Source organism: Balaenoptera physalus (assembly GCF_965194825.1).
Source record: "Balaenoptera physalus genome assembly, chromosome: X".
Lineage (NCBI taxonomy): Eukaryota > Metazoa > Chordata > Mammalia > Artiodactyla > Balaenopteridae > Balaenoptera > Balaenoptera physalus.
This window is the reverse complement of record NC_138903.1, coordinates 41,659,528-41,686,941: the sequence shown is the minus strand read 5'-3', so window position 1 is coordinate 41,686,941 and position 27,414 is coordinate 41,659,528. Positions and strand designations below refer to the sequence as shown.

The window sequence follows — 27,414 nt, the reverse complement described above, 5'->3', positions numbered from 1 at the left end:
GACTCTAGGTCCATCCACCTCACTACAAATAACTCAATTTCGTTTCTTTTTATGGCTGAGTAATATTCCACTGTATATATGTGCTACATCTTCTTTATCCATTCATCTGTCGATGGACACTTAGGTTGCTTCCATGTCCGGGCTATTGTAAATAGAGCTGCAGTGAACATTGTGGTACATGACTCTTTTTGAATTATGGTTTTCTCAGGGTATATGCCCAGTAGTGGGATTGCTGGGTCGTATGGTAGTTCTATTTTTAGTTTTTTAAGTAACCTCCATACTGTTCTCCATAGTGGCTGTATCAATTTACATTCCCACCAACAGTGCTAGAGGGTTCCCTTTTCGCCACACCCTCTCCAGCATTTATCGTTTGCAGATTTTTTGATGATGGCCATTCTGACCGGTGTTAGGTGATACCTCATTGTAGTTTTGATTTGCATTTCTCTAATGATTAGTGATGTTGAGCATCCTTTCATGTGTTTGTTGGAAATCTGTATGTCTTCTTTGGAGAAATGTCTATTTAGGTCTTCTGCCCATTTTTGGATTGGGTTGTTTGTTTTTTTGATATTGAGCTGCATGAGCTGCTTGTAAACTTTGGAGATTAAACCTTTGTCAGTTGCTTCATTTGCAAATATTTTCTCCCATTCTGAGGGTTATCTTTTCATCTTGTTTATGGTTTCCTTTGCTGTGCAAAAGCTTTTAAGTTTCATTAGGTCACATTTGTTTATTTCCATTTCTCTAAGAGGTGGGTAAGAAAGGATCTTGCTGTGATTTATATCATAGAGTGTTCTGCCTACGTTTTCCTCTAAGAGTTTTATAGTGTCTGGCCTTACATTTAGGTCTTTAAGCCATTTTGAGTTTATTTTTGTGTATGGTGTTAGGGAGTGTTCTAATCTCATTCTTTTACATGTAGCTGTCCAGTTTTCCCAGCACCACTTATTGAAGAGGCTGTCTTTTCTCCATTGTATATTCTTGCCTCCTTTATCAAAACTAAGGTGACCATGTATGCGTGGGTTTATCTCTGGGCTTTCTATCCTGTTCCATTGATCTATATTTCTGTTTTTGTGCCAGTATCATACTGTCTTGATTACTGTAGCTTTGTGGTATAGTCTGAAGTCAGGGAGCCTGATTCCTCCAGCTCCGTTTTTCTTTCTGAAGATTGCTTTGGCTATTGTGGGTCTTCTGTGTTTCAATGCAAATTGTGAAATTTTTTGTTCTAGTTCTGTGAAAAATGCCATTGGTAGTTTGATAGGGATTGCACTGAATCTGTAGTTTGCTTTGGGTAGTATAGTCATTTTTACAATGTTTATTCTTCCAATCCAAGAACATGATTTATCTCTCCATCTGTATCATCTTTAATTTCTTTCATCAGTGTCCTATAGTTTTCTGCACACAGGTCTTTTGTCTCCTTAGGTAGGTTTATCCCTAGGTATTTTTTTCTTTTTGTTGCAGTGGTAAATGGGAGTGTTTCCTTAATTTCTCTTTCAGATTTTTCATCATTAGTGTATAGGAATGCAAAAGATTTCTGTGCATTAATTTTGTATCCTGCTACTTTACCAAATTCATTGATTAGCTCTAGTAGTTTTCTGGTAGCGTCTTTAGGATTCTGTATGTATAGTATCATGTCATCTGCAAACAGTGACAGCTTTACTTCTTTTCTGATTTGGATTCCTTTTATTTCTTTTTTTTCTCTGATTGCTGTGTCTAACACTTCCAAAACTATGTTGAATAATAGTGGTGAGAGTGGGCAACCTTGTCTTGTTGCTGATCTTAGAGGAAATGGTTTCAGTTTTTCACCATTGAGAACAATGTTGGCTGTGAGTTTGTCATATATGACCTTTATTATGTTGAGATAAGTTCCCTCTATGCCTACTTTCTGGAGGGTTTTTATCATAAATGGGTGCTGAATTTTGTTGAAAGCTTTCTCTGCATCTATTGAGATGATCATATGATTTTTCTCCTTCACTTTGTTAATATGGTGTATCACATTGATTGACTTGCGTATATTGAAGAATCCTTGCATTCCTGGGATAAACCCCACTTGATCATGGTGTATGATCCTTTTAATGTGCTGTTGGATTCTGTTTGCTAGTATTTTGTTGAGGATTTTTGCATCTATGTTCATCAGTGATATTGGCCTGTAGTTTTCTTTCTTTGTGACATCTTTGTTTGGTTTTGGTGTCAGGGTGATGGTGACCTTGTAGAATGAGTTTGGGAGTGTTCCTTACTCTGCTATATTTTGGAAGAGTTTGAGAAGGCTAGGTGTTAGCTCTTCTCTAAATGTTTGATAGAATTTGCCCAAGAAGCCATCTGGTCCTGGGCTTTTGTTTGTTAGAAGATTTTTAATCACAGTCTCGATTTCAGTGCTTGTGATTGGTCCATTTATATTTTCTATTTCTTCCTGGTTCAGTCTCGGAAGGTTGTGCTTTTCTAAGAAATTGTCCATTTCTTCCAGGTTGTCCATTTTATTGGCATATAGTTGCTTGTAGTAATCTCTCATGATCCTTTGTATTTCTGCAGTGTCAGTTGCTCTCCTTTTTCATTTCTAATTCTATTGATTTGAGTCTTCTCCCTTTTTTTCTTAATGAGTCTGGCTAATGGTTTCTCAATTTTGTTTATCTTCTCAAAGAACCAGCTTTTAGTTTTATTGATCTTTGCTGTTGTTGCCTTCATTTCTTTTCAATTTATTTCTGATCTGATCTTTATGATTTCTTTCCTTCTTCTAACTTTGGGGGTTTTCTTTGTTCTTCTTTCTCTAATTACCTTAGGTGTAAGGTTAGGTTGTTTATTTGAGATGTTTCTTGTTTCTTGAGGTAGGATTGTATTGCTATAAACTTCCCTCTTAAAACTGCTTTTGCTGCATCCCATAGGTTTTGGGTCATCGTGTTTTCATTGTTATTTGTTTCTAGGTATTTTTTGATTTCCTCTTTGATTTCTTCAGTGATCTCATGGTTATTAAGTAGTGTATTGTTTATCCTCCATGTGTTTGTAATTTTTACAATTTTTTTCCAGTAATTGATATCTAGTCTCATAGCATTGTGGTCAGAAAAGATACTTGATACGATTTCAATTTTCTTATATTACCAAGGCTTGACTTGTGACCCAAGGTATGATCCTTCCTGGAGAATGTTCCTTGAGCACTTGGGAAGAAAGTGTATTCTGTTGTTTTTGGATGGAATGTCCTATAAATATCAATTAAGTCCATCTTGTTTAATGTATCATTTAAAGCTTGTGTTTCCTTATTTATTTTCATTTTGGATGATCTGTCCATTGGTGAAAGTGGGGTGTTAAAGTCCACTACTATGATTGTGTTACTGTTGATTTCCCCTTTTATGGCTGTTAGCACTTGCCTTATATGTTGAGGTGCTCCTATATTGGGTGCATAAATATTTACAATTGTTATATCTTTTTCTTGGATTGATCCCTTGATCATTATGTAGTGTCCTTCTTTGTCTCTTGCACTAATCTTTATTTTAAAGTCTATTTTGTCTGATATGAGAATTGCTACTCCAGCTTTCTTTTGATTTCCATTTGCATGGAATATCTTTTTCCATCCCCTCACTTTCAGTCTGTATGTGTCCCTAGGTCTGAAGTGGGTCTCTTGTAGACAGCATATATACGGGTCTTGTTTTTGTATCCATTCAGCCAGTCTATGTCTTTTGGTTGGAGCATTTAATCCATTTACGTTTAAGGTAATTATTGATATGTATGTTCCTATTACCATTTTCTAAATTGTTTTGGGTTTGTTATTGTAGGTCTTTTCCTTCTCTTGTGTTTCCTGCCTAGAGAAGTTCCTTTAGCATTTGTTGTAAAACTGGTTTGGTGGTGCTGAATTCTCTGAACTTTTGCTTGTCTGTAAAGGTTTTAATTTCTCCATCCGACCTGAATGAGATCCTTGCTGCGTAGAGTAATCTTGGTTGTAGGTTTTTCCCTTTGATCACTTTAAATATGTCCTGCCACGCCCTTCTGGCTTGCAGAGTTTCTACTGAAAGATCCGCTGTTAACCTTATGGGGATTCCCTTGTATGTTATTTGTTGTTTTTCCCTTGCTGCTCTTAATATTTTCTCTTTGTATTTAATTTTTTTTGGAGTCTTTTCTAATAATTAATATTTATTTATTTATTTATTTATTTTTGGCTGTGTTGGGTCTTCGTTTCTGTGCGAAGGCTTTCTCCAGTTGCGGCAAGCGGGGGCCACTCTTCATTGCGGTGCGCGGGCCTCTCACTGTCGCGGCCTCTCCTGTTGCGAAGCACAGGCTCCAGACGCGCAGGCTCAGTAATTGTGGCTCACGGGCCTAGTCGCTCCGCGGCATGTGGGATCTTCCCAGACCAGGGCTCGAACCCGTGTCCCCTGCATTGGCAGGCAGACTCTCAACCACTGCGCCACCAGGGAGGCCCTGTATTTAATTTTTGATAGTTTGATTAATATGTGTCTTGGCGTGTTTCTCCTTGGATTTATCCTGTATGGGACTCTCTGTGCTTCCTGGACTTAATTAACTATTTCCTTTTCCGTATTAGGGAAGTTTTCAACTATAATATCTTCAAATGTTTTCTCAGTCCCTTTCTTTTTCTCTTCTTCTTCTGTGACCCCTATAATTCGAATGTTGGTGTGTTTAATGTTGTCCCAGAGGTCTCTGAGACTGTCCTCAATTCTTTTCATTCTGTTTTCTTTATTCTGCTCTGCAGTAGTTATTTCCACTATTTTATCTTCCAGGTCACTTATCCGTTCTTCTGCCTCAGTTATTCTGCTATCGATTCCTTCTAGAGAATTTTTAATTTCATTTATTGTTTTGTTCATCATTGTTTGTTTGTTCTTTAGTTCTTCTACGTCCTTGTTAAACGTTTCTTGTATTTTCTCCATTCTATTTCCAAGATTTTGGATCACCTTTACTATCATTACTCTGACGTATTTTTCAGGTAGACTACCTATTTCCTCTTCATTTGTTTGGTCTGCTGGGTTGTTACCTTGATCCTTCAACTGCTCCATATTTCTCTCTCATTTTGCTTAACTTACTGTGTTTTGGGTCTCCTTTTCACAGGCTGCAGATTCGTAGTTCCCGTTGTTTTTGGTGTCTGCCCCCAGTGGCTAAGGTTGGTTCATTGGGCTGTGTAGGCTTCCTGGTGGAGGGAACTCGTGCCTGTGTTCTGTTGGATGAGGCTGGATCTTCTCTTTCTGGTGGGCAGGACCACATCCGATGGTGTGTTTTGGGGTGTCTGTGACCTTATTATGATTTTAGGCAGCATCTCTGCTAATGGGTGGGGTTGTGTTCCTGTCTTGCTACTTTTTTGGCATGGGGTGTCCAGCACTGTAGCTTGCTGGTCGTTGAGTGGAGCTCAGTCTTAGCCTTGAGATGGAGATCTCTGGGAGAGCTTTCGCCGTTTGATACTACGTGGAGCCGGGAGGCCTCTGGTGGACCAATGTCCTGAACTCGGCTATCCCACTTCAGAGGCACAGGCTTGACACCCGGTCAGAGCACCAAGACTTTGTCAGCCACATGGCTCAGAAGAAAAAGGAGAAAAAAAGAAAGGAAGAAAGAAAAAAATAAAATAAAATAAGTTATTAAATTTAAAAATAAAAAATAATTTTTAAAAATGAAAAAAATTAAGAAGTCATAAAAAAAGAAAAAAAAAGAAAGAAAGAAGAGAGCATCCAAACCAAAAAACAAATCCACCGACGATAAGCACTAAAAACTGTAATAAAAAACAAAAACAACAGCAACAAGAACAAAAAAAAACGGACATGCAGAACCCTAGGACAAATGGTAAAAGCAAAGCTATACAGACAAAATCACACAAAGAAGCATACACATTCACACTCTCAAAAAGAGAAAAAGGAAAAAAAATATATTGTTGCTCCCAAAATCCACCACCTCAATTTTGGGATGTTTCATTATCTATTCAGATATTCCAGAGATGCAGGGTACATCAAGTTGATTGTGGATATTTAATTCACTGCTCCTGAGGCTGCTGGGAGAGATTTCCCTTTCTCTTCTTTGTTTGCACAGTTCCTGGGGTTCAGCTTTGGATTTGGCCCCGCCTCTGTGTGTAGGTCGCCTGGGGGCGTCTGTTCTTCGCTCAGACAGAACGGGGTTAAAGTAGCAGCTGATTAGGGGGATCTGGCTCACTCAGGCCGGGGGAAGGGAGGGGCATGGAATGTGCGGCGAGCCTGCGGCGGCAGAGGCCATCATGACATTGCAACAGGCACTCTGTGTGTTCTCCCGGGGAAGTTGTCCCTGGATCACAGGACCCTGGCTGTGGTGGGCTGCACAGGCTCCCGGGAGGGAAGGTGTGGATAGTGACCTGTGCTTGCACATAGGCTTCTTAGTGGCTGCAGCAGCAGTCTTAACGTTTCATGCCCATCTCTGGTGTCCATGCTGATAGCCACAGCTCACGCCCATCTCTGGAGATTGTTTACGTGGTGCTCTGAATCCCCTCTCCTCGCGCACCCTGAAACAATGGTCTCTTCCCTCTTAGGCAGTTTCAGACGTTTTCCCGGACTCCCTCCCGGCTGGCTGTGGCACACTAGCCCCTTCAGGCTGTGTTCATGCAGCCAACCCCAGTCCTCTCCCTGGGATCTGACCGCCGAAGAAGCCGGAGCTTCAGCTCCCAGCCCCGACCTGTCCCAGCTGGCAGGTGAGCAGACAAGCCTCTCAGGCTGGTGAGTGCTGGTCGGCACCAATCCTCTGTGCGGGAATCTCTCCGCTTTGCTCTCTGCATCTCTGTTGCTGCGCTCTCCTCTGTGGCTCCGAAGCTTCCCCTCCGCCACACCCCATCTCCGCCAGTGAAGGGGCTTCCTAGTGTGTGGAAACTTTTCCTCCTTCACAGCTCCCTCCCAGTGGTGCAGGTTCCATCCCTATTCTTTTGTCTCTGTTTTTTCTTTTTTCTTTTGCCCTACCCAGGTACGTGGGGAGTTTCTTGCATTTTGGGAAGTCTGAGGTCTTCTGCCAGCGTTCAGTAGGTGTTCTGTAGGAGTTGTTCCACATGTAGATGTATTTCTGATGTATTTGTGGGGAGGAGGGTGATCTCCACGTCTTACTCCTCTGCCATCTTGAAGGTGTCTCCAATAACCTTATTTTTTATAGACAGATGTGTTTTTCTAGAAATAATACATATAGTCCTTCAGGCTGACAGGAAATGACACTAGGTGATTAATTCACCTAAAGAAATAAAAAGTTCCAGAAAAAGATAAATATGTAGGTAAATATAAAATGCTATATATATTTAAAACATTTTCTTAACAAATTTAAAAGATATAAGGTTTCATAAAATAATAATTGTAAGCCTCTTTTGTTCAGCTTGTAACATATAAAGATATAATATATGACAATAATAGCACAAAGAAGGCGGAGAAAGAAATGGAGCTACATTAGTGCAATTTTTCTATATTTTGCCAAAGGTAAGTTAGTATTAATATGAAGTAGATAGTGACAAGTTAAAATATATATAGTAATCCCTAGAGCAACAACTAAGACCGTAACTTAAAAAAAATAGTGAAACAATTCAGCAAAGGAATTTACATGGTATAATATAGAAACATGTATAACAGCAAAGAAGAAAGTAAAGGAGGAACAGTGAAACAAAAAAGACATGGGACATATAAAAAATAACAAAATGGGAGATGTAAATTCACCATATAAATAGTTACATTAAATGTGAGAAGATTAAGCATTCCAGTCAAAAACCAGACATTGTTAGGACAGAAAACAAGATCCAACTTTATGCTGTCTGTAAGAGACACACTTTATTTTGGAGGACACAGGTACATTTAAAAGTAAAAGGATGAAAAAAGATATACAATGCAAACAGCAACTAAGAAAGTGTTGAAGTGGCCATGCTAATATCTGACAAAATAGACTTTAAGACAAAAAAGTATTATCAGAGTTAAAGGAGGATATTTCATGATGATAAAAGTGTAAATTGACCAGGAATCTATAACAATTATGAACCTATATGCACATGACAATAGAGCCCCAAAATGCACTAAGCAAAAGCTGATAGAACTGAAAGGAGAAATAGACACTTAACCATCATAGTTGGAGATGTCAACACCCTACTCTAAATAATAAATAAAAATCTAAATAGAAAATCAGCAAGGATATAAATGACTTGAACAATATTATTAACAAACTTGAACTGACTGACATCTATAAAACATTCCATCCAACCAAAGCAGAATACATATTATTTTCAAGTGCAAATGGAACATTCTCTAGGATAGACCATATTAGTCCATAAAAAGTCTCAGTAAATTTAAAAGATTTGAAATCATGCAAAGCATATTCCCTGGCCACAACAGAAATGAATTAGAAACCACAAAGAATGAAATTTGGGAAATTTCCAAATACTTGGAAACTAAGTAACAAACTTCTAAATAACTCTTGAGTGAAAGAAAAAAATCAGAAAAGGAATTTAAAAATATGTCGAAGTGAAAGAAAATGAAAATATAACATATCAAATTTTATGGGGTGCAGCTAAGTCAGTGCTTAGAGGGATATTTTATAGCTTTAAACACCTATATTAGAAAAGATAGAGAAGATACCAAATCAATAACCTAAGCTTATGTCTTAAGAAATTAGAAAAAGAAGAACAAACTGAAGCAAACAGAAGGAAGAACATAATAACGATTAGAGGAGAGATCAATTAAATAGAAAACAATAACAAAAACAAAACTTTTGAGAAAATCAATGAAACCCAAAGTTGGTTTTTAGAAAAAAATCCACGCATTTGAAAAGCCCTTAGTTAGACCGACTAAGAAAAAAAGAGAGGCACAAATTACCACAATCTGGCATGAAAGAGGCATCATCATTATTGATCTTTCACTATTGATGAAAAGAACGGTTGGGGAATACTATGAACAACTTTATGCGAACAAATTAGAAAATGTAGGTAATATGGACCAATTATTAGAAATATATAAATCACCAAAACTGATAGAGTGTAGATAAAACTGATAGAGATAGAGAATCTGAATAGACCTGTAATAAGTAAATGCAGTGAATTTAGTAATTAAAATTTTGCCCACAAAGAAAAATTCAGGCTCAGATTGTTTCACTGGTGAATTCTATGTAATGTGTAAAGAAGAATTAACGTTGAGTCTCACAAACTTTTCTAGAAAACAGAGAAGGGAACACTTCCCAATTCATTCTGTGAGACCAATATTACCCTGATACCCAAAGCTGATAAGGATAGCGCAAGAAAAAAGTAAAAAATACTGACTGATAACCTTCATGAACATAGATATGGTAATCCTCAACAAAATATTAGCAAACCAAATCCAACAGCATATTAAAAAGATTATACACCATGACCAAGTGGAATTTATTTCAAGAATGCAAGATTGACTTTATCATCTCAAAATCAATTTATATAATAAATTGTATTAGCGAGTAATGGATAAAAATGCATGAATCATCTCAATAGATACAGAAAAAACATTTAATAAAATCTAACATTCAAGATAAAAATACAAACCAAAACCTGTCAGCAAACAAGTAATAAGCAGGGACTTCTCAATTAGATAAATGGCATCTATGAAAAACCTACAGCTAAAATCCTATGTAATAATGAAAGACTGAATGCTTTCCCTAAATTGGGAAAAAGACAAGGATGTTTACTCTTGCCACTTTTATTCAACATTGAACTGTATGTTCTAGCCAATGCAACAAGAGGAAAAATTAAAGGCATCAAGATTGGAAAGAAGTAAAACTATCTTTCTTTGCAGATTATAAGGACCCTGTATGTAAGAAACTCCCATAGGAATCTACAAAAAACAATTACTAGATCTAATAAACAAGGTGAGCAAGGTTGTGGGATACAAGATTGATACACAAAAATCAATTGTATTTTTATATATTAGCAATGAACCATCTGCAAATGAAATTTAAGGGAAGGATTCCATCCACACTAGCATCAAAGACAATAAAATACTTAGGAATCAATGTAACAAAAGAAATGCAAGACTTGTACACCAAAAATACAAAATATTGCTGAGGAATTAAAGAAGATCTAAGTAAATGGAGAGACAGTCCATGTTCATAGATTAGAAAACCAAATTCTGTTAGCTAGATCTATAGATTCAACTCAATCCTTACAAAAATCCTAACTGGCTTCCCCCTGCCCCCCAGAAATTTACAAGTTGATCCTAAAATGGCCCAGAATAGCAAAAGGATTTTTGAGAAAGAAGAACAAAGTTGAAGGACTTTCACGTCTTCATTTCAAAAAATTACTAAAAAGCTACAGTAATCAAGACAGTGTGGTATTGTCACAAGGACAGACGGTGGTACAGAATCAAGACTCCAGAAATAAACCCTTATATTTATGGTCAGTTGATTTTTGACAATTGAAATGCCAAACCCAAAAATGCCAAGAGAGAAGAGGAGACCAAGATGGTGGAGAAGGAGGAGGTGGAACTCAACTCCCCCTATGAACACATCAAAAATACATCTACATGTAGAACAATTTTCCCTGAAAACTAACAGGAGACTGGCAGAACTACTCCTGTACAACCAAGGCTCTAAGAAAAATCCACACAGAATTGGATAGGAAGGGAAGAGAAGTGATCAGGGTGGGACCTGTGCCCCTATGAGGGGACTCAGAAGAGGAGGGGGATTACACAGGTAGAGATCCTCCCTGGGGAGTGGTGGTTTGAGCCACAGATTGGGTGCCTCAGCCCTTGGGTCTGACACTGGGAAGATGAGTCCCCTTGGCTGGTTGGAGGGCCAGTGGGACTAACAGGAGGGCTGTGGGAAGCCTGGACTTCACTCATGAGGAGTGAGCACACATTTACTCTTGAAACAGGGTGGAGAGGGCAGATTGAATCTTCATGGGTCACTGGCCAGTTTCCCCCACCACCCTGGTGTGCACCCCAGTCTGAGCTGAGTGACAGCTTCATGGTGCAGCTCCACACTGGGGCAAGGACTGCTGCAGCCGAGGATAAAGGTGGCCCAGTCCCAGAGCAGCATCTGAGCAGGGCAGGGGCAGCCATTACTGGTGCTTACACAGGCAGGGCATCAAAAGCGGTCAGGTTCACTGACTGTGGCTTGACCCCCACAGCCTGCACCCCAACCCATGCCCAGCACCTGCATCAGGTCCTCCTGCCCCAGCACTGCTCCCCTCTGGGGCGAGGGTGCTCGTGCTGGGAGTGGGGAGAGCACACACTTAAAGGGAATGGAGCCAGCTGGGACTCGACCCTCAGGGCTTCTACTCCAGCAACTTGAGACCCAGTCCCAACCCAGAAAGGGCAGGGATGGCCACTGAGCAGAGGAGAACCCTCAGCTCACACCTGGCTCAGGCCCTAGCCCCTCAGTCTCCAGCTCTACCTCCTATCAAGGTGATAACCGCCTGCACACCCTGGGGAAAGATGTGACTTGTGTTCATGTCAGATCCAGTTCCTTCTTCAAAGCCACGGGGCACATGCAGGCAGTATAGTGTTGCTCCCACACAAGGACACCCCTTCAAGACTGCAATAGGTAACTGTTTCACCTAATTTCATAGAGACAGAGAAAGTTAAGCAAAATGAGAAGACAGAGGAATTTGTTTCAATTGAAAGAGCAAGAGAAAACCCCTGAAAAAAGCAACTAATGAAACAGAAATAAACAATTTACCAGAACAAGAATTCAAAACATTAGTAGTAATAATGTTAACTGAATTAAGGAAAAGAATAGATGAACACAATGAAAATTTTAACAAGGAAATAGAAAATATTAAAATGATCCAGTGAGAACTGAATAATTCAATAACTGAAATGAAAAACACACTAGAAGGAATTAACAGCAGACTAGGTTATATAGAAGAACACATAAGTGATCTGAAAGATAGGATAATAGAAATCACCCAATCAGAACAGCAAAAAGAAAAGCAAATAAAAAAATTAGAAAGGGATCTTTGGACAATATTAAGCATACCAACATTCGCATTATAGGGGTCCCAGAAGGAGGAGAGAAGAGAAGGAGGTAAAAAATGTGCTTGATGAAATTATGGCTGAAAACTTTCCAAAAAAGAAGAAGGAAACAGATATCCAGGTATAGGAAGCAGAGAGTCCCAAACAAGATGAACCCAAACAGACCTACACCAATACATAATTAAAATGGCAAAAGCTAAAGATAGAGAATTCTAAAGGCAGCAAGAGAAAAAGAGTAATATACAAGGGAACCCCTGTAAGGCAATTGCCTGATTTTTCTGCAGAAACCTTGCAGGCTAGAAGTGAGTCGCATAATATATTCAAAGTGCTGAAGGGAAAAACCTGCAACCTAAGATACTCTACCCAGCAAGATTATCATTTAGAATTGAAGGAGAGATAAAGAACTTCTCAGACAAGCAAAAACTAAAAGAGTTCATCAACACTAAACTGACCCAAAAAGAAACGGTAAAGGGTCTTCTCTAAGTGGAAAAGAAAAGGCTATAACAAGAAGTATCTATAGGAAAAGAAATATCGCACTAGTAAAGACAAATATATGTTAAAGGCTGAGGATCAACCAGTTAAATAAGCTAGTACAAATATTAAAAGACAAAAATTGTATAACAACTATAACTACAATAATGAGTAAGGGGATGAACATGAAGATGTAATATAGGACATCAAAAACACAAAATGTGTCAGAGGAGAGGAAAAAATGCAGATCTTTTAGAATGTATTTGAATTTAAATGACTACCGGTGTAAAACCAGTAGATATAGTTATAAGTCAACATATATGAACCCCATGATAACCACAAATCAAAAACCTACAGTAGATACATAAAAACTAAAGAGAAAGGAACTCAAGCATACCACTAAAGGAAATCATCAAACCACAAATGAATAAACTAGACGACTTAGAGAAGAACAGAGAAGAACTACAAAAACAACAAGAAAACAAGTAACAAAATGGCAATAAGAACATACCTATCAATAATCACTTTAAATGTCAATGGACTAAATGCCCCAATCAAAAGACATAGGGTGGCTGATTGGATAAAAAAAAATAAGAGCCATCTATATGCTGCTTACAAGAGACTTACTTCAGAGCTAAAGACACACAGAGACTGAAAGAGAGGGAATGGGAAAAGGTATTTCATGCAAATGCAAATGACAAGAAAGCAGGTGTAGCAATACTCAGACAAAATAGACCTTAAAACAAAGTCTATAACAAAAGACGAAGAAGAACATTATATAGTGATAAAGGGATAAATATTAGAAGAAGATCTAACACTCATTAACATATATGCACCTAATACAGGAACACCTAAATACATAAAGCAAATATTAACAGACATAAAGGAAGAAATTGACAATAACACAATAATACTAGGGTACTTAACACTCTACTTACATCAGTAGACATATCATCCAGACAGAAAGTCAATAAAGAAACAGTAGTCTTTTAAGACACATTAGACCAGTTGGACTTAATAGATATTTACAGGACATTCCATCCAAAAACAGCAGAATACACATTCTTTTCAAGTCCACATGGAACGTCATTCTCCAGGATAGATCACATGTGGGGGCACAAAACAAGTCTCAACAAATTTAAGAGGTTAGAAATCATACCAAACATTCTTTCTGACCACAACAGTGTGAAATCAGAAATCAATTACAGGAAGAAAAGTGGGAAAAGCACAAACATGTGGAGACTAAACAACATGCTACTAAAAAACCAATGGGTCAGTGAGGAAGTCAAAGAGGAGATCAGAAAATACCTTGAGACAAATGAAAATGGAAACACAATTTTCCAAAATCTATGGGATTCAGCAAAAGCAGTTCTAAGAGGGAAGTTTATAGTGATATAAGCCTACCTCAAGAAACAAAAATCTCAAATAGACACTCTAACCAACTATCTAAAGGAATTAGAAAAAGAAGAACAAAGCCCAAAGTCAGCAGAAGGAAGGAAATAATAAAGATGAGAGAGGAAATAAATAAAATAGAGATCAAAAAACAATAGAAAAGATCAATGAAACCAAGAGCTGTTTTTTTGGAAAAGGTAAATAAAATTGATAAATCTTCAGTCAGGCTCATCAAGAAAAAAAGAGGACCCAAGTAAAATGAGAAATGAAAGAGGAGAAATAATAATCAATATCATAGAGATACAGAAAATAATAAGAGAAATTATGAACGGGTATATGTCAATAAATTGGACAACCTAGAAGACATGGGAAAATTTCTAGAAACATAAAATCTTCCAAGGCTGAATCAAGAAAAAATAGACAGTCTGAACAGACTTATCTCTAATATTGAAATTGAATTTGTAATAAACTCCCAGCAAGCAGAAGTCCAGGACTGGATGGCTTCACAGGGGAATTCTACCAAACATATAAAGAAGAGCTAATACCTATCTTTCTCGAACTATTCCAAAAAATTGAAGAGGATGGAATACTCCCAAATTCATTCTATGAGGCCATTATTACTCTGATACCAAAAACAGATAAAGACACTACAAAAAAAGAAAATTACAGGCCAATATGAATTAGATGCAAAATCCTCAAAAAGATATTAGCAAACTGAATTCGACAATATATAAAAAGGATCATACACCATGATCATGTGGGATTTATTCCAGGGAGGTTCAATATTTGTCCACAAATAACAAATGTTGGCGAGGATGAGGAGAAAAGGGAACACTTGTACACCTATAGTGGGAATATAAATTGTTGCAGCCACTATGGAAAACGAGTGTGGAGTTTCCTCAAAAAACTAAATATAGAATTACCATATGATCCAGCAATTCCACTGCTGGGTATATATCTGAAAAAAACCCTGAAAACACTAATTCAAAAAGATACATGCACCCTAACAGTCATAGCAGCACTATTTACAATAGCCAAGATATGGAAGCAATCCAAGTGTCCATCAACTGATGAATGGCTAAAGAAGATGTGGTACATATATACAATGGAATATTACTCAGGCATAAAAATGAATAAAATTCTGCTACTTGCATCAGTGTGGATGGACCTAGAAGATATTATGCTTAGTGAAATAAGTCAGATGGAAAAATACAAATACTTTATGTTATCACTTATATGTGGAATCTAAAAACTAGGGACTTCCCTGGTGGTGCAGTGGTTAAGAATCCGCCTGCCAATGCAGGGGACACGGGTTCGAGCCCTGGTCTGGGAAGATCCCACATGCTGCGGAGCAATGAAGCCCGTACGCCACAACTACTGAAGTCTGCGCGCCTAGAGCCTGTGCTCTGCAACAAGAGAAGCCACAGCAATGAGAATCTCGTGCACCACAACGAAGAGTAGCCCCCTCTCTCCACAACTAGAGAAAGCCCGCGCACAGCAACGAAGACCCAATGCAGCCAAAAATAAAAAATAATAAACAAGTAAAATAAAAATAAAAATAAAAAATAAAACAAATGAATGTATATAACAAAATAGAAACAGACTCACACGTGTAGAGAACAAACTAATGGTTACCAATAGGGGGAGGTAAGGGGGGGAGGGGTAAAATAGGGATATGGGATTAAGAGATGCAAACTACCATGTATAGAATAAATAAGCAACAAGGATATATTGAACAGCACAGGGAAATATAACCATTATTTTGTAATAACTTTAAATGAAGTATAATCTATAAAAAAACTGAATCACTATGTTGTACACCTGAAACTAATATAATATTGAAATCAACTATACTTCAGAAGAAAACAGTGCCAAGACAATTCAATGGAGAAAGGGTAGTCTTTTCAACAGATGGTGCTGGGATAATTGGATATCCATATGTAAAAGGATAGATTTGTACCCTTAATTCACAACAGACACAAAAATTCAGTTAAAACGGGTCATAGACCTAAATGTAAGTGCTAAAACTGTAAAACTTTAAAAGGAAAATGCAGGAGAAAATCTTGGTGTTGTTGGGTTAGGCAAAAATGTCTTATATATAACACCAAATGCAAAATACATGAAAGAACAAATTAACAAATTGGACTGCATCAAAATTATAAAACTTTTGTGTTTCAAAGGACATTATTAAGAAATTGAAAAGACAATCCACAGACCAGAAAAAAATATTTGCAAATTGTATTTCTGGCAAAGGACTGTGTCCAAAATGTAAAAAGAACTTTTATAACTCAATAATAAAAAGACAACTAAATTTAAAAATGGGCAAAATTTTGAATACACATTTCACCAAAGAAGACATACAAATGACCAATAAACACACGAAAGGATGCTCAACACTCATTAATCTTTAGGGAAATGCAAATAAAAACCACAATGACATACCACTTCATACCCATTAGAATGTTGGTAAGGATGTGGAGAAATTGGAACATTCACACATTGCTGGTGAGAATATATAATAAAATGTGACAACCACTTTGGAAAAAACCAGTTTGGCTGTTTCTTAAATAAAGTTACCATAAATTCAGCAATTCTCTAGGTATCTACTGAAGAGAAATGAAAACATAACATAGAAAGACTATATCTTGACCTTCAATGTTCATAGTAACATTATTCATAATAGTTGAAAAGTGGGAAGAATTCAAATGTCCATCAACTGACATATGGATACAAAATGTGTTATATCCACTCAATGGACAAGAAAAAGGAATGAAATACATATACATGTAATAACATGGAAGAAGCCAGAAGCAAAATAACATGTATGATTCCATTTATATGAAATGTCCAGAAAAGGCAAATCTATAGGGAAGGAAAGCAGTTTAATGGTTGCTTGGAGTGAGGAGTTGGAGTGGGGATTGCAAACATCATACAGGATCTTTTTGGAGTGATGGAAATGTTCTTAAACTCGATTGTGTTGATGGTTTCCCAATTCTATAAATTTACTAAAAATCATTGAATTGTATATTCAAAATGGGTGAATTTTGTGGCATATAAATTATTCATCAATAAACCTGTTTTTTTAAAAGTCAAAGCAGGCATGGTTCTTACCCCTGAGATGCAAGGTGCCTGACATTTAGCTGAGGTGACAGACAGATCTGTAAATGTAATGTTTTAAGCTAATTTCATTTATAGAAATATATTCAATGTGCTATGGTTTTCTTTCCCATTATATTTCATGCCTGATGTTAAAATTCAAAATTCTTCTTGGAAAAGGTGGATTTAAATAATAGTATCCTGAACTCTCCTCTCATTATTGTGTGTCTCTCTCCATATATATATCCCATTGTAATAGTGTAGGAGAAGACAAAATGGAAAGGCTACGTGCAGTTCTTACTTTTGAATAGTTTATATATAAGTTCCTACTCATTCTTTCTCTTTGTCTCTTTTTTTCTTTGTCTCTTTCTATCTTTGTCTCTGTTTTTTCCTTCGGGTGGAAGATACTGAATTATTGGCTTGAAATAAATATGGGAGAATAATTTGCTTCAGTAGTTGTTGGCCTCTGTACAGGGAAAATCAAATGTATTTGCTTGGCTAAACTTATTGCATGACAGATTTTTAAGGAGTGGGTGTAGGATGGAAAGATTATTTGAAGGAGACCTGAAAATAACAGATATGAAATTTGGTAGAAATTCCTCACAGCTCTCACAGCACATAGCTAAGACGTTGGTTGAAGTAGCTTCCATAATTTGCTTACTGAATTCCTGGACATGGACTGTTTTACCAGTTTGGATATTGCAGAAACTTATGGAATTTAGAATGCCAGAACAAGGGCCTTCAATTCAGAAAGATAAACCAGAATTTACTACTGGGATCTCTTAGGCTGTCTTGGAGAGGTTTAATTTTTTTTCAATTTTTATCATTGGATTTTCTTAGGGACACAGAAAAAGAGAAGCCCCTTACCCAAGACTGTACCCTTATTCTCCACAATTCTTAATTTCACATTTCTGATGTTGGTGTGTGAGATGTACTTTCATGTGATTAAGGAAAGTAAAAGATGAACTGTGGCCACATGGGGGCAGCAGACACTTGGCTTTTCTAGCTTTCTCTCCTGGAACTGTGGTAAATGGAGAGATCGATTCTCTTTGATCTAAATGCCTTTTCCAGACTGCCCGACTAAGAGAAATGACTATCCTTAAAATACTAATAACAGAAACTGCACGAGTTAATTAGAGGTTGGGCAGGAGCTTGCTTTTTTTTTTTAATGAGTTTTTCAGTGGTCACTGAGAGCAAGGGACTGTTTTTTAGTCATTGGATATCCTCAGGGCAATCATAGTGCCTGGCATTTAGTGAGCGCTCAATAAATGTTTGGTTTTCATTAGTGTTTTTAGAAGGTAACTGCTACAACTCACCAAAGCATAATCTCTAAGCTCTTGGACCACCTCTGCACAGTTTCTACAGTTTGACTGTCATGAATCTACACGTGATTCAGTCCCTGGCTTCTCAAGGAACCTTATAAAATCAGTGATTCTGGGGGCAAGAACATGGTGCTGGGGCAAGAACTACAGTTGGAGGTCTGAGGTTGGGAGGGCCAAGGTTGCCATCCTGTGTGTATCACACCCTTCGTCCTGCCTGTCCCCCTACCAGCCATAAACTTCAGGGCCTCCTAGAGGAAGTGAGACACTTATGCCCGCCCTGCCAACTGCCTAGCTCTTTAGCTCTTTCACTGGCTCTACCTCATTTGTTTCACCCATTTGTTGAATGCCTACTCTTCCTTAGGTGCTCCTCACATATATCTCATTTAATGTTTCACTACATTTTAGGAAAGCTGGTTCATGTCTATTTTATTTATTTAAAAATTTTTTATTTATTTATTTGGCTGCATCGGGTCTTAGTTGCAGCATTTGTGATCTTTAGTTGCAGCATGTGGGATCTAGTTCCCTGACCAGGTATCGAACCCGGGCCCCCTGCATTGGGAGTGCGGAGTCTTAGCCACTGGACCACCAGCGAAGTCGCTGTTCACATTATTTTTGCAGGTGCTACTCTTTCTGCCCGGAATACCCTTTCCTTTTTCTCAATCTAATTCTTATGTGTCTTTACAGTCCAGCTAAAAGCACACCCTGTTCTGGAAACCCCGGTACAATTTAGGTGTGGCCTCAATAGACTCTCATAGCACCTGGTCTTACCCTGAGCACAGTGCTAGATCACAGGCTCCTTCGTCTTCCTCTCCTATGAGACCATAAACTCCCTGAGGCCAGAGCTCTGCCTCATTTGGCTTAGCCTTCCCAGGGTCTAGCAGAGTTTCTGGCACCTTGGAGCTGCTCCATACATGTTTGTGGAATGAGTAAATGAATCAATCCATTTATCACTGAATGAGATGTTTCCCTTCCCTTCCTTTCCCAAGTTAAAATGCCCTGATATTTAAAAAAAAAAAAATCTTCCTGAGGAAATGATTTTTAAAACAAGCAGTCAGCTTTTACCTCCTACACAAGGGACATCAGAAAATACCAATGAACTGTAATTTACAAGTGGGACTTGCTGAAGGAAGAAGCTTGTAGTGTGAACCTCTCAACATCCCAGGCTCTGTGCAGTCCTATGGTGATATGGGCCTAGCTCCAGGCATGCAGCCCTGGGAGATGCCCCCATATCGGGCTTCCAGAAGCCTCTCAGTGTTCTAAGGATGCTATTTGTCAATTCTCACAGCATCTCTGAATGATAAGCAGGAGAAATGGAGAATTTCTTTCCTTCCTTCTCTCTCTCTTTCTCTTTCTCTTTCTCTCTCTCTTTCTTTCTCCCCCCGCCCCTTTTTACAGTTGGAGAGTTACAACACAGAGAAAGACCTAAGCAAATTACCTAGCATCACTTAAAAGAGAACAGTCAAGCCAGGACACACTCTGGTGCTCATTCCACAAAGCTGTGCTTCCTGTAGCAGAAACAGGTCTGTGTTTTAATGAATTCGTGGCATATGGGCCATAATAATCAAAGTGACTGGCATTTCCTGGAATTTATGATCAGGTGGGGGATAGGTTATTTCTACTTTTGAATGAATTCTCACATGCCTAGCTCTGGAGTTAAGAAACTTGACATAAGTGAAAATAGTTTCTGGAATAAGTAAGGCTTTTTCGTTTGCTTGTTCTACTATCTGGGCCCATATCTTCTCTTTCTCACCTCAAACCTCATCCCTACCCATGAACTGCCATCACTCTTTCTTCCCTGGTATTTTTTTTTTTTTTAGTTTTTTAAAAAAATTATTTATTTATTTATTTTTGGCTGTGTTGGGTCTTCGTTTCTGTGCGAGGGCTTTCTCTAGTTGTGGCAGGCGGGGGCCACTCTTCATCGCGGTGTGCGGGCCTCTCACCATCACGGCCTCTCTTGTTGTGGAGCACAGGCTCCAGACACGCAGGCTCAGTAGTTGTGGCTCACGGGCCTAGTTGCTCCATGGCATGTGGGATCTTCCCAGACCAGGGCTCGAACCCGTGTCCCCTGCATTGGCAGGCAGATTCTCAACCACTGCGCCACCAAGGAAGCCCCCTTCCCTGGCATTTTAATAGTGAGTGCAAGATATTGTCCTCAAAGTTGGTGTCATGGAGGAAGAAACGTTATTTTATTTGCTATCTTCTCTGCGAACAGAGAAGTTCACAGTCCTTCATCAACCTACAGTTGTTGGACACTTGTTTGCAGACAAAGAACTCTCCTTCTGACTATTTTGTTTTTCTGGTTTCCAAAAAGCCGTGTCAAGCCAGGTAGCAGTGAATGTCTGTGAATTCCAAACTAGCCTGACCAGTGTGCTCTATGTTTGGCAGTCTTCTGGAGTTTTCTTGAGTGTAAGAACAGTAGCTGGATCCCGAGGATCTATTTGGTCCCACTTGCTGAGAAAGTTGCCACTGAGTATTTGTTGTGGCCATTTATTTCTCACTAAAGTTTACACCAATTGATGCAGTGAGCTTAAGCAAATACCTGTGCTACTGATATTGATGTTTGTGTTATGTTCTTGAAGTGAATTGAAGTTCCCCCTAAGCCTGACCTTCTCTTCTCCAGCAAATCTCTGGTTGCAATGATGGCAGATTGTTTTTCCTAAGAACTTCAAATTGAGTTTCTCAGGAGTGCCTTTGAAAGGAGATTTTTCCATGCTTTTTTTCTTTCTTTCTTTCTAATATCTTATGTGTGCAGTTCTTACCAGCTTATAAGAACTCTTTAAAATGGAATCCCTGAATATGTCTGTGAAAAGCATTCTTTTCTAAGACAGACTGTCATGGGAGCTATTTAGAGCCCACATCATTCTGTTTCAGAGCTGAATGATGCACTTTTCCAAGCATATTCTTAACTCAAACAACAAAAGCCTGCAAGTTTGTTGAATATTTCCAGGCCCAAGCAATTTGTCAGTGAACGGTAGATCTTCAGGATCTTCTCTCCCACCAGCAGCCCTCCAGAAGCATCCCTGGAATTTCCAGAATGAGTCCTCAGCATGTTGAAGCCACTGGCATGACCCTAGGTTCACTGGCATCCAGGAAAGTCCTTTTCTCTGTGTTAAAGTTACCCCTGCCATACACCTTGGTTAAAATATTTGGAATTCCTAAGCTAATATAATAATGAGGAAACTCCTAGGTTTCAGAGATCCCAGTTCAAATCTAAACATCAGGAAAACTAGGAAGTAAGTCTTCTGGGTTTGGAATTCATTATAGATGTGCAAGTCTTGGGGTGTATGGGGACACACAAAGCCCTCCTCTAACTGAGGAGAGACAGATGCTGGGGGAGAAAAGAGAAGCATCTCCCAGGGAACTCAATTCAGGCAGGTACACAGTATCTACATTGGATCTTGTTAGTGTCTGATGGGGCAAGAGGGTTCCCATGGCAATTCCCTGAGGTTAATCAGCTGTGACAGGAGAAAGTGATAGCCACATGATTCATGAATGTGTATAACCAAACTGTCCCAGGCAAGGTTCATGAGGTCACATAGAAACCAGTGTCTGAGGTCAGGTTTCAGGCCGCTGCATGTGCTGTCCTCTGAGCAGACAGAAAGAGAAGCAGTAAGTGTCGACCTGAATAATACCCCCATCCATGATTCAACACCACTTAGGAAGGAATTTGTTAGGAGTATAAGATGAAGTGGTTTTTTTTTTTTCTTTCTTTCTTTCCTCTCCTAGGAGAAAAATAGAAAGCTCATAATTTTACTTGGATTTCATTGAGGGTAGACTGGTATCATTTAATTGATTTGGATCTTATAGGGCTTCTCAGATTCACAACTGACTTACCTGGTTTGTGAACTGGTTATTTTAAAACTTGAATGATGCACGGTAACATTCCACAGTTCACCGTGGGAAGAATTTAGAAGGGGAAAAAATGACCCATGGTGTAAGGCCATAGGCACGTGAAAATCAGAATCTGTACTAGCTACAATAACTTCCTCTTGAATCTCAGATTACCTTGGGAAAATGTATGATTTTCTGTACCAGTATTTCAAAACATTTAAGCTTCCGTAATGCCTGCTTGATTTAATTCCAAATGCATTACCTTCTACAGATAGAACATGAGAGCAGGGATTGACTTTGTAAATAGTGTAGATCAAATGAGGCCCAGTGACTTGCCCAAGCTAATAAGTGCCGAAGCCAAGACCAGAAAATCAGAATATAGGGTTTGTTTTTCTTTTTTAAATTTCTTTATTTAATTTATTTATTTTTGGCTGTGTTGGGTCTTGGCTGCTGTGCACGGGCTTTCGCTAGTTGCGGCGAGCGGGGTTTACTCTTCGTTGAGGTGCACAGGCTTCTCATTGTGGTGGTTTCTCTTGTGGAGCACGGGCTCTACACGCGCGGGCTTCAGTAGTTGTGTCTCGCGGGCTCTAGAGCACAGGCTCAGCAGTTTTGGTGCACCGGCTTAGTTCCTCTGCAGCATGTGGGATCTTCCCAGACCAGGGGTCGAACCCGTGTCCCCTGCATTGACAGGTGGATTCTTAACCACTGTGCCACCAGGGAAGCCCCAGGAATACAGGGCTTTATCTTCTGAGCAAGTTTACCTTAGTTTTTACTCCCTTTGGCTGCCCAAACAGTGTTAAATTTTGAGGTGATACATTTATCAGATGGATTCTACTTCAGAGTCATTCAGTCGTATATTTTACTCTTTTTCTTACACATAGTAGTACAGGAAAGAAATGTTGATATTACATTTTCAGATTTGTTATTTACATGTGTATCACATGAAGCACAAACAAAATTGAAGTCACTTTTGTGTGCTTTTATAGTGTTAGGTTTAGAAATCTTATCTTAGAAGAATAGACATGTTTATAAATGTTCTTGAATTTTTTTGAGTAAATCTAGTGTTATAAGAAACTGCTCTTCAAGCCAGTAGTTTAAAAACTTGCTTTCCTATAAGCATAGGCTTAGAATAAGCCGAAACCAGATTGAGCAGGCTTATCAGCTGAAGTTCAAGAGGCATTGCTGATCTCATTATAACACATTTCTATTTTGAACAGTTGTTAGTGAATTCTTTACTTTAAAATGGATTCTATTAAGAATGATAAATTAAACAATGAGATTGTTTAATCCAGCATAAGTTTTGCCCTGTATTTTCAACTAGTCCCACAATTGGTAGGGAAAAGTCCTGGTTTATAATAATGAGACAGTCCCTTTTACTCTTTTAATTTATTTTTTGATTTTTATTTTCAAGTAATACTATTATGTTTTTGCTTGTAGCGGAATTGTGGAATGCCTTTTATCCTTTCACAGAGAATGGAAATCCTACTCATGTTTCATGAATATGTTCAAATACTAGTTCCTTTGTGAGGCATTATTGATTTCTACCCCTCCACAGATACTGGAATAGATTCCTTCCTCTTCAATATTCTCAAGGCTGTTTCATTACACATCTATTCTGGTACTTAATTTAAATCTGCCTTCTGAGTTGATTTATTTGTTGGGCCCCTCTATGTATTAGGTGCTGGTCTAGGCCTAGGGATAGAACAGTGAATGAAATAGACTGAAGTGAATGAAATAGACAGTCTCCAGTCTCATGGAGATTATGTTCTAGTGAATAAATGAATAACCATTGAGAGGAAAACAGAACAAGGTAAGAGAGTTAGGCAGTGCTAGAAAGAGATAAGTTACCATTTTTTATTGGGTGATTGGGGAATGCTTTGGCGGGAAGGTGACATTGGGTAAAAATCTTAAGGAAGGGAGGAAATGAGCCATGCAGGTATTTTGGGTAAGAGCATTCCAAGCAGAGGGAAGAAAGGCCCTAAGGTAGGATTGTGCTTGGCGTGTTTGAGGAAGGGCAGGGAGGACAGAGACGTAGAGTGAGTGAGGGGGAAAGCAGAAGATAAAATTGGACTATGGAAAGGACTTGGGTTTTTACTCTGGTGGGATGTGAAGCCACTGGAAGGTGTTGAGCTGAGGAATGACAGGGCTGCAGTGTTGAGGATAGACTGCTGATGGGCAAAGAGTGAAGAGCTGATAGTAGCTTGTACTGGGAAGTGGTGAGAAGGGATCATCTGGATATAGTTTTTGGGTAGAGCAGAATTGCAGAATTGATGGATTGGACGTGGGGTATCAGAAATCAAGGATGACTCCAATGTTTCTGCCCAGAACAGATAGAAATACTGAATTGCCAAATGCCAGGATGGGGAAGATGGTGCAAGGAGCAGGTGAGGGGGGCAAGATCAGGAGTTTTATTTTGGATTTGTTACAATTTTTTTTACTTTAAAAATAATTTTAATTGAAATATCACATTCTAACAGAAAAATGCTCATTGAATTTTCACAAAGTGACCGCATGCATAACCTGCATCTGGCTCAAGGAATAAAACACTATAACAGACACAGAAGTAGAGATTTCAAGTAGGCATTTGGGTATACAAGTCTGTAGCCCAGCGGAGAAATAAATTTGAGATTTGTCAGCATATAGATGGTAGTTAAAGCCATGAAACAAGATGAAATCACCTAGGAAGAGGATGTGGATAAGGAGGAGGTTTGAGGACTGAACTGTGGGAACTTCTAACCTTTAATGATTAGGGAGATGAAGAAGACAACAAAGGAGACTGAGAAGGAGCAGACATGGAAGTAGGAGGAGACACCAAGAAAGAATGAGAAGAAAGAAAGAGCACCTACTAAGTATAAGATTTCTGCTAGGTATTGGGGATAAAGCAGTGAACAAGATCGACCATGTCCCTGCCCTCATGGACCTTATGTCAAGTGGGGTATACAGACAGGTTAAAGAAAATCATCCATATCATCTATCATCTCTCTCTCTCTCTCTGTGTCTCTTTCTCTTTGTCTCTCTCTCTCTCTCCCCCTCTCTCTCATTATGGAGTATAATACAGGCTCTGAAGGAAAAGCATAATGAAAATATATACAGGGGGGATCTGATTTAGTTAGGAAAGGCTTCTCTGAGGAAGTGATATTTTAGTCGAAGATTGAAGGATAGAAAGGGGTCATCCAAGATAAAATTTGGGGGATATATTAGTTTGATAGGGCTGCCATAACAAAATACTATAAGCTGGGTGGCTTAAATGAACAGAATTTTATTCTCTTGCGGTTCTGGAAGTTAGAAGTCAGCAAGCCAGGTGCAGCAAGGCCAGGTTCTCTCTGAAGGCTCTAGGGAAGAATCCTTTCTTGCCTCTTCCAGCTTCTGGTAGCCCCAGGCATTCACTGGCATGTGGCAGCATAACTCCAATCTCTGCTTGTGTCTTCACATAGCCTTCTTCTCTGTGCATATGTCTCCGTCTCCTCTCCTCTTATAAGGACACCAATTATTGGATTTAGGGCCCACCTTAAATCTAGCATGATTTCATCTTGAGATCCTCAACTAATTAAATCTGCAAAGCCCCTATTTCCAAATAAGTTCACATTCAGAGCTTCTGAGTAGACATGAATTTTGGGGGAATACTATTCAACCTACTACAGGGGATGACCAGAAGAAATAATATGTTTGAAGCAGTGACGTGCGGGAGTTGGCTTGAATGCACTCATAAGAGCTGATTGTTAAATTTTCAGCAATTTTGTTGTTTGGTTGACTTTACATTAGTAACTTGAAATTGGCCGTGATGGGAGTATTTACACCGTGGAAATTGTCGAATGCTACAAATCAGATTTGATTATTTTTCTTCTGGAGAGGCAATTGTTAAATATTCAGTCAGTGCACTACTGTTTTAAAGACCTTGAGTCCAAAAATAGATGCGTCTCACTAATTATTAGAGAAATGCAAATCAAAACTACAATGAAGTATCACCTCACACAGATCAGAATGGCTATCATCAAAAACTCTACAAATAAATGCTGCAGAGGGTGTGGAGAAAAGAGAACCCTCCTACACTGTTGGTGGGAATGTAAATTGGTGCGGCCAATCCTCAAAAAACTAAAAGTAGAGCTACCATATGACCCAGCAATCCCACTCCTGGGCACATATCTGGAAAAGATGAAAACTCTAATTCGAAAAGATACATGCACCCCAATGTTCATAGCAGAACTATTTACAATAGCCAAGTCATGGAAACAACCTAAATGCCCATTGACAGATGAATGGATAAAGAAAATGTGGTATATATACAATGGAATATTACTCAGCCATAAAAAAGAATGAAATAATGCCACTTGCAGCAACATGGATGCAACTAGAGATTATCATACTAAGTGAAGTAAATCAGAAAGAGAAAGACAAATATCATATGATATCACTTATATGTGGAATCTAAAATATGACACAAGTGAACCTATCTACGAAACAGAAACAGACTCACAGACATAGAAAACTAACTTATGGTTACTGAAGGGGAAAGTGAGGAGGGATAAATTAGGGGTTTGAGATTAACAGATATGTACTACTATGTATAAAATAGATAAACAAGGACCTACTGTATAGCACAGGGCACTATATTCAATATCTTGTAATAAGCTATAATGGAAAAGAATCTGGAAAAGAATATATATATATATAGAACTGAATCACTTTGCTGTACACCAGAAACTAACACAACATTGTAAATCAAGTATACTTCAATTAAAAAAAAAAAAGACATGTGTCTCCTATGGCTGGACCATAATGAAGTGTGGCTGGAGGGGAGGTGCAGACCAAGTCATACAGAGCCTTGAAAACCACTGCAAGGATTTTGGATTTTAACCCAAGTATACCTAGGGGCTATCTGAGAGTTTAAATCAGGAGAGTTGCAGGGTCAGATTTGTGTTCTTGTTCTAGTTGTTTATATGCCAGTCTTTCCTATCAGAGAGCAAGCTCCTTTTATTTTCTGCTTTTTTTTTTTAAGAGTGCAAGCTCCTTGAGAGGGATTTCATCTTCATTATTTTTTAAAAATATATTTATTTATTTATTTATTTTTGGCTGCATTGGGTCTTAGTTGCGGCATGCAGGATCTTTCGTTGAGGCATGTGGGCTTCTCTCTAGTTGTGGTACACGGGTTCTCTTAGTTGTGGTGTGTGGGCTTAGTAGTTGCGGTGCATGGGCTCTCTAGTTGTGGCACGTGGGCTCTGTAGTTGTGGCACACAGGCCCTCTAGTTGTGGCGTGTGGGATCAGTAGTTGCAGCGCGTGGGCTCAGTAGTTGCAGCGCATGGGCTTAGTTGCCCCACGGCATGTGGGATCTTAGTTCTCTGACCAGGGATCGAACCCACGTCCCCTGCATTGGAAGGTGGATTCTCAACCACTAGACCACCAGGGA

General features: G+C 38.8%; 1 long non-coding RNA gene across 20 annotated transcripts in view; it reads left to right on the top strand.

Annotated features, from left to right (window-relative positions):
* Nucleotides 1–27,414, top strand: part of LOC309652620 — a 137,720-nt gene that overhangs the window by 17,085 nt on the left and 93,221 nt on the right. For 5 of the 20 annotated variants that reach the window (XR_014258811.1, XR_014258812.1, XR_014258813.1 and 2 more), the window contains exon 3: nt 6,473–6,631. The exons of 14 other annotated variants lie outside the window; for them this stretch is intronic. This is a non-coding gene — a long non-coding RNA (uncharacterized lncRNA). Of the gene's footprint in view, nt 1–6,472; nt 6,657–27,414 lie in introns of all 20 variants that reach the window. One more of the 20 variants, XR_014258815.1, reaches the window with a different exon arrangement.